Source organism: Aegilops tauschii, chromosome 6 (assembly GCF_002575655.3).
Source record: "Aegilops tauschii subsp. strangulata cultivar AL8/78 chromosome 6, Aet v6.0, whole genome shotgun sequence".
Taxonomy (NCBI): domain Eukaryota; kingdom Viridiplantae; phylum Streptophyta; class Magnoliopsida; order Poales; family Poaceae; genus Aegilops; species Aegilops tauschii.
In genome coordinates, this window is record NC_053040.3 from 461233961 (window position 1) to 461247960 (window position 14000).

The following is a 14000-nucleotide window of genomic DNA, read 5'->3' on the forward strand; positions in this document are numbered from 1 at the left end:
TAATGTTATTGAAAAATCTCCGACAATCACTATTGGAAGTTTTCAAATACCTCTACCTACTGTCAAAAAGAAATATGAAATGATTATTGTTGGGGAGATGCATATCCCCATTGAGGTAACTTAGTGATTTACAAAACTTCTTCGGTTTCATGCTAATCGAAAGTGGTTGTTAATAAGACCTGATCAACCTTATTAATGCATCATTTTTAAACGGTATGAAGTTGATGAATTTAGTAAGGACTAATTTCTGTCCCTAACTTTTTATTCTCTGTTTTTATTAGTTAAATAAAATAAAATGCCATGTTTTGTCAGTTTTCTGAATTTTCCATGCAATAAAAAATGACCCAAAAATAAAAGTTCTCAGAATGCCCTGAAAATTTTATATGATTTTTTCCTGAATATTTAAGAATTTTTGGTGCAAAAATTACCAGAGGGAGGTGCACCAGGTGGGCACAACCCACCTGGGCGCGCCAGGACCCCCAGGCGCGCCCTGGTGCGTTGTGGTCTGATAACCCACAAGTATAGGGGATCGCAACAGTTTTCGAGGGTAGAGTATTCAACCCAAATTTATTGATTCAACACAAGGGGAGCCAAAGAATATCCTCAAGTATTAGCAGTTGAGTTGTCAATTCAACCACACCTGGATAACTTAATATCTGCAGCAAAGTATGTAGTAGCAAAGTAGTATGGAAGTAACGGTAACAGTGGCAAAAGTAACAGCAGCAGTTTTGTAGTAATTGTAACAGTGGCAACGAAAAAGTAACTAAGCAAAGATCAATATGTGAAAAGCTCGTAGGCATTGGATCAGTGTTGGATAATTATGTTGGATGCGATTCTCATGCAATAGTTATAACATAGGGTGACACAGAACTAGCTCCTGTTCATCAATGTAATGTAGGCATGTATTCCGAATATAGTCATACGTGCTTATGGAAAAGAACTTGCATGACATCTTTTTGTTGGGGAACGTAGTAATTTCAAAAAAATTCCTACGCACACGCAAGATCATGGTGATGCATAGCAACGAGAGGGAGAGTGTTGTCCACGTACCCTCGTAGACTGACAGCGGAAGCGTTATTACAACGCAGTTGATGTAGTCGTACGTCTTCACGATCCGGCCGATCAAGTACCGAACGCACGGCACCTCCGAGTTCAGCACACGTTCAACTCGATGACGTCCCTCGAACTCCGATCCAGCCGAGTGTTGAGGGAGAGTTTCGTCAGCACGACGGCGTGGTGACGATGATGATGTTTCACCGACGCAGGGCTTCGCCTAAGCTCCGCAACGGTATTATCGAGGTGTAATATGGTGGAGGGGGGCACCGCACACGGCTAAAATATCGTATATCAAGTGTGTCCATGGGGTGCCCCCCTGCCCCCGTATATAAAGGAGCAAGGGGGAGGCCGCCGGCCTAGGGAGGAGAGGCGCGCCAGAAGGGGGAGTCCTACTCCCACCGGGAGTAGGACTCCTCCTTTCCTTGTTGGAATAGGAGAAGGGAAGGGAGAAGGAGAAAGAAGGAAGGGGGCGCCCCCCTTCCCTAGTCCAATTCGGACCAGACCATGGGGAGGGGCGCGACCACCTTTTGAGGCCTTTCTCTCCTTTCCCGTATGGCCCATTAAGGCCCAATACGAATTCCCGTAACTCTCCGGTACTCTGAAAAATACCCGAATCACTCGGAACCTTTCCGAAGTCCGAATATAGTCGTCCAATATATCGATTTTTACGTCTCGGCCATTTCGATACTCCTCGTCATGTCCCCGATCTCATCCGGGACTCCGAACTCCTTCGGTACATCAAAACTCAATAAAACTGTCATCATAACGTTAAGTGTGCGGACCCTACGGGTTCGAGAACTATGTAGACATGACCGAGACACCTCTCCGGTCAATAACCAATAGCGGGATCTGGATGCCCATATTGGCTCCCACATATTCTACGAAGATCTTTATCGGTCAGATCACATAACAACATACGTTGTTCCCTTTGTCATCGGTATGTTACTTGCCCGAGATTCGATCGTCGGTATCTCGATACCTAGTTCAATCTCGTTACCGGCAAGTCTCTTTACTCGTTTCGTAATACATCATCCCGCAACTAACTCATTAGTCACAATGCTTGCAAGGCTTATAGTGATGTGCATTACCGAGTGGACCCAGAGATACCTCTCCGGCAATCGGAGTGACAAATCCTAATCTCGAAATACGCCAACCCAACAAGTACCTTTGGAGACACCTGTAGAGCACCTTTATAATCACCCATTTACGTTGTGACGTTTGGTAGCACACAAAGTGTTCCTCCGGTAAACGGGAGTTGCATAATCTCATAGTCATAGGAACATGTATAAGTCATGAAGAAAGCAATAGCAACATACTAAACGATCGGGTGCTAAGCTAACGGAATGGGTCAAGTCAATCACGTCATTCTCCTAATGAGGTGATCCCGTTAATCAAATGACAACTCATGTCTATGGCTAGGAAACATAACCATCTTTGATTAACGAGCTAGTCAAGTAGAGGCATACTAGTGACACTCTGTTTGTCTATGTATTCACACATGTATTATGTTTCCGGTTAATACAATTCTAGCATGAATAATAAACATTTATCATGATATAAGGAAATGTATAATACTTTATTATCGCCTCTAGGGCATATTTCCTTCACTTTTGTCCTACCCTCCCGTGGCAGGCGGGTCCTATTGGAAACTAAGGGATATTAAGGCCTCCTTTTAATAGAGTACCGGACTAAAGCATTAACACTCAGTGAATACAAGAACTCCTTAAACTACGATCATCACCGGGAGTGGTCCCAATTATTGTCACGACGGGGTTACCGGATCATAACACATAGTAGGTGACTAATGACTTGCAAGATAGGATCAAGAACTCACATATATTCATGAAAACATAATAGGTTCAGATCTGAATTCATTACACTCGGGCCCTAGTGACAAGCATTAAGCACAACAAAGTCATAGCAACATCAATCTCAGAACATAGTGGATACTAGGGATCAAACCCTAACAAAACTAATTCGATTACTTGATAAATCTCATCCAACCCATCACCGTCCAGCAGGCCTACGATGGAATTACTCACACACGGCGGTGAGCATCATGAAATTGGTGATGGAGGAAGGTTGATGATGACGACGGCGACGGATTCCCCTCTCCGGAGCCCCGAACGGACTCCAGATCAGCCCTCCCGAGAGAGATTAGGGCTTGGTGGCGGCTCCGTATCGTAAAATGCGATGAATCCTTCTCTCTGATTTTTCTCTCCCCAAATGTGAATATATAGAGTTGGAGTTGACGTCGGTGGAGCTCCAGGGGGCCCACGAGACTGGGGGCGCGCCCAGGGGGTAGGCACGCCCCCACCCTCATGGACAGGGTGTGGGCCCCTTGGTCTTGATTCTTTCACCAGTATTTTTAATATATTCGAAAAATATTCTCCGTGAAGTTTCAGGTGATTCCGAGAACTTTTATTTCTGCACAAAAATAACACCATGGCAATTCTGCTGAAAATAACGTCAGTCCGGGTTAGTTCCATTCAAATCATTCAAGTTAGAGTCCAAAACAAGGGCAAAAGTGTTTGGAAAAGTAGATACGATGGACACGTATCATGGTCCCCACGTGGGCCCCCTCACTTATCTCTTTAGCCCACATCATCACTCACCTCCAAAAAAATCCCCATTGCTCTCTCTCCCGTGTTCTTGAGCTCAAACCCGCGGATTCTGATCTCTTTGCTCGAAGCTCCGTTTCTGAAACTGTTTCGGGGGATTGTTGCTTGGTATGTGACTCCACCATTTGTCCAATTAGTTTTTGTTTTAGTGGTTTATACTTTGAATAATTAGCTACTCTTGGTGCTGCTGTAGATGTGCTTGCATGTTCAATTCTTAGTGTTCTAAGTAGTTTGAATGCTTGCTATGGCCTCTATGTATCCCTATGAGTAGTTGCTATCAATTTTGTGAAGTTTTGTTGAGAAAATTTTGTTAACTAAAAATTCAGATTTTTGTTCATAGGAAAAAGTGTACGCGGACATGATGAACCTATTTGGAAGGAGTTCCTCGAGGGCATCACTACAATAAAAAGACAAATCAGTGATATTTTGGGCCGAACGAATTTTTTTTCTATCATAGTTATGACACTTCTATGACGACAATTGTGACAAAACCCGGTATCATCATAGATGTGGTGGGCTCCTACTTCTATGACAAAAAATCATGAAAGAAAATGGGCTTTTCGTCCTGGGCGGGGCGAAGACACAGCTGCATGACATTCTTTGGGCCGCCCATGACGGAAAAAACCGTGGTAGAAGCGAGGGCGAGGAAAATATCGGGGTGTTCCCGGTTACGGTGGTTGGTCGGGGCCGAGCGATGCGCGTTTCTCTCGTACACGCACGCGCGTGGGTGTGAGGCGTTGGGCTCTAACTGAACCCGAGCGATCGATCTATGGCTGTTAACTGAACCCGATCAAGCGATTCCTTCGCTGCTGCTGCTAACTGAAGCCGATCGATGCTGCCTCTGGATGAACAGTGAGCGTTGCTGGGGGGGGGGGGTTGGATGAACAGTTCCCGGTGGGGGTGGATGAACAGGACCCCGTGGTGTTGCCTCTGGATGAACAGGACCCCGAACGATCGAGCCGGTTGGGGTTGGATGAACAGGACCCCGTGGAGGGCTGGATGAACAGGACCACCTCGTGGAGGGCTGGATGAACAGTAGATGGTGGAGGGCTGGATGAATAGTAGCCCATGGAGGGGTGGTTGAACAGGAGCCCATGGAGAGGGCTGGTTGAACAGTAGCCGGTGGAGTAGCGCGCGGTGGAGGCTGGATGAACAGGAGCCCGTGGATGAACAGTCACAGGTGGTGGCTGGAGGAGGTCGACGGTGGATGAACAGTAGCCCGTCGAGGCTGGAGGGGGTCGACGGTGGAGATGAACAGTATCCCGTGGAGTCCCGTTTTACGATACGCCACACCCCTCCCGATGAATAGGACCCCCGTTTCGACAGTAGGAGGTCCGTTTCCTCCGTTTTGCGGTACGCCAGACCCCTCCCGATGAGCAGGATCCCGTTTTGACCATGGACGGTCGAACACAAGACCGTTTCCTCCGTTCTGCGGTACGCCAGGCCTAGTTTCCATCGGCTATTCCATCCAAGCCCTCCCGATGAACACGACGACGCATTCCGTTCCGACCCAGCCGGTTGGCTCCCCATGAACACGACGACGACGCAGTTTCTCGGTTCGGACCCAGCCATGTACGCGAGCCCTGGCCGTACGTATGCGCGAGTAGGCGTTCGAGACCCCGCCCGTATGTACGTGCGTGGCCGTATTTTCTTTCTTGCACATTGGCCGCTGTACTTACGTGTACATGCTACGTGCGCGCCTCTACATCGACCAGTATGTATGTACACGTTCGCGACCAGAATGACAACGCTACGTACGCTTCGACCAGGTGGGTCCCGACTGTCAGGCACTTCCTTGCGTGCGAAGATGTAGCTGGTGGGTCCCAGCAGTCAGGGGGACCAATCGTTTTTTTTTGCCCGGACGCACTTCCTTGCGTGTGAAGATGTAGCTGGTGGGTCCCAGCAGTCAGGGGGAAACGTTTTTTTCGCGAAATACGGTATCCCGTCCGGTGGGTCCCCGCTGTCACGTGGAGGAATAATTATTTTGCGCGTAATAAGGAGGCACTTCCTTGCTGCGGTCGTGGACCCAGCTGCCAGCCTCTCCACGTACAGTCCACGTCCGATGGAAGCCGTTCCTTGACCATGTTGACCATGCCGCGCCGAGAGCACCAGTGCGGGGGACGACGGCGAGGCCTAGGAAGGGGACGACGCGGAGCCGGGGAAGACGCGACAGTGGAAGCCTTCTCGGAGAGGAGTACGAGGGTTCACTGGTTCGGCTGTCGTCGCCGCAGAATAACAGGGGGTGTGGGTAAGTGGAGGGCTGGCCTGGCCAGCGGTGGGAGTAGTAGGGGGCAGTGAGGCCTCCGCGGCAGCACAACCGGCCGCGGGAGGCAGGAGCACGAGGCACGACCGGCGCTGGTTTGGGCGGCTGGAGCAAGAAGACCAGAGGTTGAAGAAGCACTACGGCCGTTGGATGGACATCGTACGGTCACTGGAGCTAGAATCGTGCATATTGACTAAGTTGACAAAGCCCTCCGCCCCGTCAACTTAGTAGGCCCACAAGTCAGCCTGCCACTATACTGGGTCCCAACTAGCAGGGGGAGTATTCATTTTTTTGTGTAATAAGGAGGCACTTCCTTGTGTGCGAAGATATAGCTGGTGGGTCCGAGCTGTCAGCGGCGGTAACGTTTTTATTCGTGAAATACAGAGGCCCTTTCGGTGGGTCCCAGATGTCAGGTGGAGGAATCATTATTTTGCGCGTAATAAGGAGGCATTTCCTTGCGTGCGGTCGTGGACCCAGCTGTCAGCCTCTCCACGTATAGTCCACTTCAGATGCATGTCGGTCGTTGACCACGTTGACCAGGCCGCGCCGAGAGCACCAGGGCGGTAGATGACGGCGAGGCCTAGGAAGAGAACGACACGGAGCCAGGGAAGACTCGGCAGTTGTTTCCCACGCGAAGGGGAGTACGACTGTACGAGGGTTTACTGGTTCGTCTGCCGTCGCCGGAGAATAACAACAGGTGTGGGTGAGTAGAGGGATGGCTAGGCCAGCGATGGGAGTATGGTGGGGCGGTGAGGCCAGCGCGGCAGCACAGCCGGCCGTGGGAAGGAGGGAGCAGGCAGTCCCGCCGGCGCTTGTTTGAGCGGCTAGAGCAGGAAGAGCAGAGATTGAAGAAGCACGACGGTCGTTGGATGGACATCCAACAGTCACTGCTTGTGCGTCAACCTTTTTTTAGGAAAGCCTCAAATCTGTGGAAAACAGCATACAACCCATCTGCCATTATTTCTAATAATTTACAACCCATTTGCTAATTCTTAAGGTTTTTTTGGAGCCCATAATCTTTTTGTTAGCATTATAGCCCATATTGTGGCCATGGTTAAAAAATTATATGAAATTTTGCATATTTCGGTGCGGTCCGAACTGTTTTTAATCCCGAAATTTCGAGTCACATTCAAACTGATTTTAAAAATAAATGTATATCAATATAAAATCCAACAAATTGTCCACACATAAAAATCAATGCAATTTAAAATCTCGAAATGAAAAAAGAAATTTGAAACTAATTGCCGGTTTGATGTGTTTTAAAAATGTACAACCCATTTCTCATTACTGATAGGCCATTTTCTTGGCCAGCCGAACCAAGCTCTCCTCGTCTTGAAAAATTTGCAGCCAAACATGCCTGACAAAGCGACTTACTTGGCAAATCACAAAAAACTGGGCTGTGGCCGTGGACCCAGCTGCCAGCCTCTCCACGTACAGTACTCTTCCGATGGAAGTCGGTCGTTGACCAAATTGACCACGCCGCGCCGAGAGCACCAAGGCAGTGGACGACGGCGAGGCCTAGGAAGGGGACAACGCGGAGCCGGGGAAGACGCGACAGTGGATGCCCACGCGGAGAGGAGTACGAGGGTTCACTGGTTCGGCTGTGGTGTGAGGCTGCCGTCGCCGCAGAATAACAGGGGGTGTGGGTGAGTGGAGGGATGGCCTGGCCAGCGGTGGGTGGCGAGGCCTCCGCGGAAGCACAGCCGGCCACGCGAGGTAGGAGCAGGCGGCACGACCTGCGCTGCTTTGGGCGGCTGGAGCAAGAAGACCAGAGGTTGAAGAAGCACTATGGCCGTTGGATGGACATCATACGGTCACTGGAGCTAGAATCGTTCATATTGACTAAGTTGACAAAGCCCTCCATCCCCGTCAAGTTAGTAGGCCCACAAGTCAGCCACCCACTATGGTGGGTCCCAGCTAGCAGGGGGTATTCATTTTTTTGTGCGTAATAAGGAGGCACTTCCTTGCGTGCGAAGATATAGCTGGTGGGTCCGACCTGTCAGCGGGGGGAACGTTTTTTTCGCGAAATACAGAAGCCCTTCCCACGTACAGTCCACGTATAGTGCGTAATAAGGAGGAACTTTCCTTGCGTGCGACCATGGACTTCGTGGGTCCCAGCCGTCAGGCTCTCCACGTACAATCCTCTTCCGATGACTCTCGTATGTTGACCACGCCGCGCCCAGCGCACCGAGGCGGTGGACGACGGCTAGGCCCCAGACTGGAACGACCCGGAGATGGGGAAGACGCGGCAGTGGAGTCGCAGACGGAGAGGAGTGGGAAACTTGACTGGTTCGGGTGCGGGGTGGGCCTACACTCGACAGAGAATAACAGGAGGTGCGGAGTGGAGGGATGGCCTGGCCGTCGGCGGGGTAGCGTTTCATCGAGGAGCGCAAAACAAGGCCGCTGGACGCCGGAGGCTGGGGCAGGCAGTCCCGGCAGCGCTGGGGGAAGAAGACAAAAGATTGAAGAAGAATGCCGGCCGTTGGATGTATCCAACGCCTTCTTAGGCTTCGACCTACTGGCCCACATGTCAGCCAGTCCATTTGTTTTTTAGTCCATTTTGTGGGCTGGGTGAAACAATGATGTAGCATCTATGCGGCCCATTTATATATATGGTAGAATTTAAAGCCCATTTGCATTTTTCTCGAAATCCGCGGACTTGCTCGGCTGGGTGAAAATATCATGTTGGGCTAGACGGAGAAATGTTATAAAAACATAAACACATGATTGCACGTCTATTACTGCATTGGTCAGTAAAATCTTTGCAAGCTTATGTACGCAATCACTAGGAGTTAACTTGCGAAGTTATATATAAAGAATTATTATTATTATTTTGTAAGAACTTTCAACTTACGAAATAAAATATCATTTTAATTTGATGAGTTAATAGTACGTGGGGTATTATTATTTTTTAGGCTAGACGTGGTACAGTTGAGTTGGTTAGGGAAAAGTACTGGGTGAAAACTCAGTTTACATCGAAAAAGAAAGTGGAAGAAAATTCAGATATAGGATTAACGAAAACAAAAAATAAAGGAAGCGGGAAGGTCTATAAAATGGTTGGACGAATGACAGGTTTAATGGAAACTTACGTTGTTTCTAATATATATATATATATATATATATATATGTAATAAAATAAGATATAAATATAGGTTCAGTTTTGCATTCTTATAGAAAATAGGTTCAGTTTTGCATTCTTATAGAAAAATAGAACTGAGCTGTGCGTCGTCTAGAAAAAAGAAACATAACTTGGGCTACCGATGTTATAGAAAAGCTAGGTTGGGAGGCCCAGAGGTCGCTTGATACCTGCTGGATCCAAAAAATGTTGAAACATGTCGTGGGCTGCCCATGTTAAACAACAAAACCTAAGCCATGGACCTAGTGGGCCCAGGACTGTCAGCCTCTCGACGAACAGTTGTCTCCCGATTCCTCTTGTTTTGCTGACCATGTTGGGAACGACAGACGGCGGCGCCGCGGCTAGAGCACCAAGGCGGAGGACGACGTCGAGACCTCGGACCGAACGAACCAGAGCGGGGGAAGACGCAGGTGGAGTGGAGTACGAGGGTTGACTTGTTCGGGTGCAGGGTGGGCTGGTGGAGCTGCCACCGCCGGACAATGTGTGGTAGTAGAGGGATGGTCTGGCCAACGCCATAGGCTATGATGGCCAGCCGCTGTATAGGAAGAGGACGAAAGATTAAACAAAATAAAGAAATACAAATGGATAGGTGGTTGGTCCCATATGTCTGTGTACGAGACCTGCTGGGTCCACCTGAGGAGGGGAATATGTTGGGAGGAAGGAGATTCAAAGCACGGTAGCCGAGTGAACTAGTTTTTTTTAACGGACAAGTGAACTAGTTACATACATAAGAAAATAGCCACTAAAAAGCAAACAGGTTAATGGTTTCTTAAAAGAAATATTTCGGACAAAACAGATAATTACGACACATAGGCTAATGCATGAAACACTCAGATGATAAAGGTGCTTATATATAGATAAAGTACAACATCTAGACCTTCCGGGCACGCTTGATCATGACGCTGCGGCTGTCCGTGTACTCGTCGGTTACGGGAAGCAAACACGCCCTCATGTCCAAGATCTGCGTGTACATGTCATAGCATGTGTATGCGTCCTTGGCCGCGTAGGTTATGTAGGCTAGATTCAGAGGTACCTCCCATGTGTTCAGGTCCTTGGTATCGTTGTCTTCTTTCATGTTGGCGTATCAGGGGTCGATGATGGTCTCGGCGAGGTCAACCACAGAGTCCTTCTCCTGCCCGTTGCTGATGATCTTGTATTGCTTCTGGATGTCGACAAGCTTGTTGCACCAGATGGCCGAATCATCGCGTTCTTCCTTCTCTCCACCGTAGCGAAGGTGCAGTCGGTGCTGGCGATGAAACGGGCGAATGCTCCAGAACCTCTGATGGCCCTGCAGAAGTGGTAGATGAGAACCTCGTCCTGCACACATACCTGGGCGACGGCGATCCACTGGTCCCTGTCAGGAGACGAATGGATGGGCACAAGGTCTAGTCCTGCAACCTTGTGCTTTCTCGTCCTGTAGGTACTGCTTGAACTCGGCGAGGCAGAGCTTCACCGAGTCCGGATCGTTGGTGTACATCACATTCAACTTGGTGCAGCCATAAGACTGAACGACGAACTCAAAGGGGAACTCCTTGCTGAAGTCCATATCCAGCAGGCTCACCCCTCGGATCGCCATTGGAGTCTCTTCAAGTGAACGAGTGTGTAGGCGGCGGCAGCAGTTCGTTTTTCAGCTCTTGGGGAACTGGATTCAACAGTAAACTTAGTGTGTACAGGCGACAACAGTTACTACCCCTCCCTCCTCCGCTGCACGCCCGGCAGAAGATGCACCCTCGGCGCATTCAAACGCCTCCATTAATAAACCTACTCCGGCCACACGTCGGTTCACGAGCGGGTCTGTATTGGTACTGTAATAACAGGAGTTAGTGGTCACTTTACTTAAATTTAATTAGCTTTAAAAGAAATTTATACTTAAAACAAGCAATGCATTGGCTCGTTCTATGAGTGCCACATGATCAACATGCACAACAATTAGAATTATTATTCTCAGGACGCACACGATCAGCACATTTGTCGCACTTTCACAAAGATAATACTACCAAGTTTGAACTGTTTGTTATGGTTGTTGTCCTCTGCATCATCATGTCGTGTTTCCCATCTTGCAAGATTCAGAACCAACAAATAAGATCCAAATAATAAGTACAACAAGGATGCCTACACATCTCATTGATTCCCAGCTTGCAAGATTCAGAACCAACAAATAAGATCCAAATAATAAGTACAACAAAGATGCCTACACATCTCATTGATTCCCAGCTTGCAAGATTCAGAATCAACAAATAAGATTCAAATAATAAGTACAACAAAGATGCCTACACATCTCAATGATTCCCAGCTTGCAAGATTCAGAACCAACCCATTAGAACCTTTTGATAAAGTGAATATCGGGATTAAATCCATCTTGGCTACCCATGTCATACAATCGAAGAACTTGGTGAATGCTCTTGACCGTCACAACATCTGTAGTTGAGTATTCCTGTTTGCACAGCACAAACAAGAAGAGCATGCTTACTATCATAGTTGCACTTTTTGAACTCAATCTGCACCTCCACTCGGATGAGGCCTGCCTGGAATTCCATGATTCAATTCATGCGCCTTTTTCTGCAGTTCACCTGAAATGAAGCAAAGATTGCATCATTCAGCTAGCAAGAAGTACTTGCTCTCGTGAGCTGGCAGGTTCTTCTTTATTAGTTGCACTAACATTGAGGAACATTAAGGTTGGTTGTCCGGCTCATGTAAGGTGCAACTATAATTTGCTTATCCTTTTGTGCAGTTCCACTAAAATAAAGTGCCATTGTGGTGACAGTTACGGCTCATCTTGCAAAGGCTAATTAAATGTTACACGAGATTACCAGCAGAATTTGACAGAGATTTTGGATACTCCAATCACTATTTTGTGCAGTTCCACCAAAATTGAGAGATGTTGCCCAAGTGACATTTTAGTTGAACTGCACAAGACACTCATTCCAAAAAAAGTGTTTTGTGCAGTTCACCAAAAGGTCACAATAGCAACAAGGTGAAATGGATATCCCTATCTGCACAAAAAGATAGAAAGTAAACAGTTGCTGGTCAATAAGAATATACGAAACATATACGAAATGAAAAGAAGCATCTTAATTATGTTCATGGCAATCATGCAAGGACAGTACAAATTTTAAAACGTCAGCAATGCTTCATGTTACCAGAAGCATTACGATCAACAATGAGATTCCTCAAATATGGGATTACTTTAATGGTGGCATTGCTTGTTTACCAGATACAGTAAATCAACAGCAGCTAAAGAGTTGGTTTAACGGCATGGGACCGTGGGGACACCAGGACACTCAGCAGTGTAAAGGAGCAACTTACTTATCATACCGGGGAAAACAGAAGGAGTACCATTTGTAACATAGTTTACTTGCATCTTATCACTGGAGGCATTATATTAACAATAACACTGGTTAGACATGTCCCTAAGGTAACAGTGTGATCGCTTCGTTTTACATGCGCCCTTACATTAACAACAGCAAAAGGTTGGTATAAGGACATGCGACAGTGGACGCATCAGCACAATGTACCTACAAGGAGGCATAAAGTGGTGATGCCGAGTTTGTTCATGCTATGTGAGGACAGCAAATCTAATCCTGGAGACCTTTTACTATGTGAGGGCAGCAAACCTAATTCTGGAGACCTTTTACTATGTTAGGGCAGCAAATCTAATCCTGGAGACCTTTTACTATGTGAGGGCAGCAAATCTAATCCTGGAGACCTTTTTACTATGTGAGGGCATCAAATCTAATCCTGAGACCTTTTACTATGTGAGGGCAGCAATTCTAATCCTGGAGACCTTTTACTATGTGAGGGCAACAAATCTAATCCTGGACATACTCTGTTGACTTGTCCACCAGCCGCCACTTTCTATCCTTTTTTCAACCAATAATAGATCTGTTCCTTATCCAGTTTGTACTGCGTTTTCCCATTATTTCCCTTTTCAACCAAGAGACCGGTTGGGTATCCGGTCTCTACTACTTTCACCATATTATTTCCTCTTTGAATCAAGTCCTAGATTCATGCTACAACTTCCCCCCCTTTGTTCGTTGTTTGAACAAAGTCCTAGATTCGAATGCATGAAGTAGTTTTACCTCTAATAGTACTAAAAATTTAGGTGGCTTTGGAAGAGCTGATGGGAGTAGAAACAGATGCAAATGTAGGCACATGTGTTGGAAATATGCCCTAGAGGCAATAATAAATAGGTTATTATTATATTTCCTTGTTCATGATAATCCTTTATTATCCATGCTAGAATTGTATTGATAGGAAACTCAGATACATGTGTGGATACATAGACAACACCATGTCCCTAGTAAGCCTCTAGTTGACTAGCTCGTTGATCAATAGATGGTTACGGTTTCCTGACCATGGACATTGGATGTTGTTGATAACGGGATCACATCATTAGGAGAATGATGTGATGGACAAGACCCAATCCTAAGCCTAGCACAAGATCGTGTAGTTCATTTGCTCAGAGCTTTTCTAATGTCAAGTATCATTTCCTTAGACCATGAGATTGTGCAACTCCCGGATACCGTAGGAATGCTTTGGGTGTACCAAACTTCACAACGTAACTGGGTGGCTATAAAGGTGCACTACAGGTATCTCCGAAAGTGTCTGTTGGGTTGGCACGAATCGAGACTGGGATTTGTCACTCCGTGTAAACGGAGAGGTATCTCTGGGCCCACTCGGTAGGACATCATCATAATGTGCACAGTGTGACCAAGGAGTTGATCACGGGATGATGTGAGTTACAGAACGAGTAAAGACACTTGCCGGTAACGAGATTGAACAAGGTATAGGGATACCGACGATCGAATCTCGGGCAAGTAACATACCGATAGACGAAGGGAATTGAATACGGGATTGATTGAATCCCCGACATCGTGGTTCATCCGATGAGATCATCGTGGAACATGTGGGAGCCAACATGGGT